This window comes from Borostomias antarcticus (genome assembly GCF_949987555.1).
Source record: "Borostomias antarcticus genome assembly, chromosome: 20".
In the NCBI taxonomy this organism is placed as follows: Eukaryota; Metazoa; Chordata; class Actinopteri; order Stomiiformes; family Stomiidae; genus Borostomias; species Borostomias antarcticus.
The window spans coordinates 19,786,758-19,789,408 of NC_140253.1; the positions used below are offsets into that span (position 1 = coordinate 19,786,758).

At 50.4% G+C, this 2,651-nt stretch overlaps 1 protein-coding gene across 1 annotated transcript in view; it reads left to right on the top strand.

The window, feature by feature from the left end:
• The first annotated feature begins 1,087 nt into the window (after positions 1 to 1,087).
• The window catches only part of fbxw7 (F-box and WD repeat domain containing 7), a 214,276-nt gene continuing 212,712 nt past the window's right edge, over positions 1,088 to 2,651 (top strand). The window contains 1 exon segment of the mRNA XM_084454528.1: positions 1,088 to 1,571. The gene's annotated coding sequence lies outside the window, so the exon portion shown is untranslated.

The following is a 2,651-nucleotide window of genomic DNA, read 5'->3' on the forward strand; positions in this document are numbered from 1 at the left end:
CGCTGGATTAACCAGCCCTGGCTGCTGGTGACCCGGTCCATCTGGGGCACAGGGACACCAGCGCTGGATTAACCAGCCCTGGCTGCTGGTGACCCGGTCCATCTGGGGCACAGGGACACCAGCGCTGGATTAACCAGCCCTGGCTGCTGCTAGGATCATGATGCGGGCCCTGCTGGACTGAGCACCTGTTAGCCAGGCGGTGTTGGGTCTGTCATGGTCTCCGTGGCCAAGCTGGGGATCATTAAGACATCAAACCCAGCTACGCAGTTAAGACGCGGTTTCAACAGATGCTGGAGCTCACCACCCCCCCCCCCCCCCCCCCCCCCCTGTCTCTCTCTCTCTCCCCCTTGTTTTCACCCATGGGTTTATCACAACATTGCAACAGTGGACCAAGACTGTATAACAGTTTAATTCTTTTGTGTGGACACTAGGGATATTAATAGTTAATCGAAGAAGAATTTACTCGATTAAGATTTGGTTATTCGATTAATTGCTTGTTAATGGAACATAACGTTCGTTCCCCCCCAAAAAAAGTTATCTACGGGAGTTGCGTGAAATGTAAACATGATTTAAGGTCTGACTGCACATGAGGGCGCCATGCCATGTAGTGAAGACGAAATTTCAACGACACAGCGGAAGAAGACACAAAAATGAAGCGAGCAAAGCGCAGTCCAGCGCGGGACATTCTTATCAATTAATCCACTATCGTTTGTGAAGGTTAACAGTTATCGATTAATGAAATTCCTTGAAATTTGCAACCCTAGTGGACACACTTCACTTGTGAATATCCAGGCACAGCTGAGCCTCCCCTGCCTGTCAGCTCCGTTCCTAGAACTCCTCTGGTCCTTCACCTCTGGACCCCGAAGCCACCGGCCGCTAGGTGACGGGCCTGCGAGTTTAGCCTGGACCCCAGCTTGTTGACAGGAGCAGGAAAATGGACATCTTTTCTTGGGAACGTTGGCCCTTTCACGCACTGCACTTTGTCCCAGTGCTGACCGTAGGCCAACATTACGCACAGCAAGGCAGGGTCTGCAGAGAGAGAGAGAGGGAGAGAAAGAGAGACACAGAAAGAGGGAGAGAGAGAGAGGGGGGGGAGAGAGAGAGACAGACACAGAGGGAGAGAGCAACAGAGAGAGCTTGCTCTGGCATGGCCCTCCCCTCCCCGTTGTGGACGGCAGTGTAGTGTACTCTCTGTAGTCCTGTAAGTGGGTCAGCGCTGGGATTGAGCGCGTACTAGTCGCTGCTTCGCTGAATCAAAGTGACTTGTGATTTGATACAGGCCGCGTCTGCTTGAAACCGGCCTCACAAATTACCCAGAGCGCAGTGGGGAGAACGCTCGCCGCTGTCCACGGCCCCCTGCTTCTGCTGCATTCAGAGATTCAGATCGCTAGTTGTTCAACACGACTCAGGAACCAGGATGAAGGCAAACAGTGACAGGCTTGTCTTTTGTCTGCGAAGCAACGTTTTGTTTGGAAGTATGAAAGGGCCAAACCTTTTCCAGCGGTTTTGCGTTCTGCTAACAGTTGACTTGACTCAGGGTTTTCCGACAGTCTGTTTCCTTAGCGTTCACGGTAAGATTGGATCAGACAAACTGACAGTAGACAGGAGTCTCTTATAAGATAAATATGGATGTCTGGTGAGCAGCTGACATGAATGGAAAGCTCAGATGAACTGCTTTGTGATCTTGGCAGATGCTATCTTTTTATGTTGACAACACTATGCACGTTTGACCGTAATAACTCAAGATGTTTGTGTTGGTTGATGTTCACGGTCAAAAATGTTACGGGCCCACTTTTATCCAAAGTTATTTTCCCTTCAGATTTTGACAAACGGCCAGTGGTTCTATTCTTCGTTCCCAAAATGTCTGCCTTGCTATATCTTTGCTGTTTTAGAATAGCCGCGTAGTCATTTATTGTCAGTTTCTCTTCAGAACTAGAAAAGGGTAATCTGAAAACGGGGAAGGAATGCTGGGAAAGGTCGAAGGTCAGGGAACCTGTGAACCTGATGGACCCTCAGCTTGAGTGTATTTGGCCTACCACTCACTCCTGAAGAAAGATTCACAACAGGAGGTCTGTTCTGCAGCCCGCTGCTAGAGATGTTCTTGTTCTCTTTCCCTCTTTTCTCTGGCTGTCTGGAGCCTCTCTTCCCATATCTGGGAACATATCCCGGCTGCTTCTGTGTGCTACCACATTACATAGTGAAGGCAGGGCCATTTTCTCAACTTCTCTCTAGGATAACTCAAAATAAAGTCCATATGCCGGAGCGTTGTAAATCATCAGCCTTCCCCTCCGTTGTGGCCTCCTGTCTCACGGACGGAGATCCAGTATAAAACAGCTGGATGGTCTGTCCTCCGCCGATGGCTTTCCCAGGACTCTCAGTTTATATCCAGTTCCGCTGTTTACCTCAACTTTGCCAGCCCCATTATCTTGGCTGGGTACTGCTGGGGTGTCAAGTGGTTGTTTTTCTAGGCTGGCGCTTGGAGGGAAAACCAATGGGATCCGATGAGGACTCTGCCCTTCTCAGCTGCCATGTTAAGGCCCCTCTGCGGGGACTGGAGTTCCATAGTGACTTTTGTCCGACTTGAGCTCCGCTTCCCCTATCAAAGCTCTCCTTCACCTCCTCCAGCCTGTAGACACTCAGGCCGGGACTCA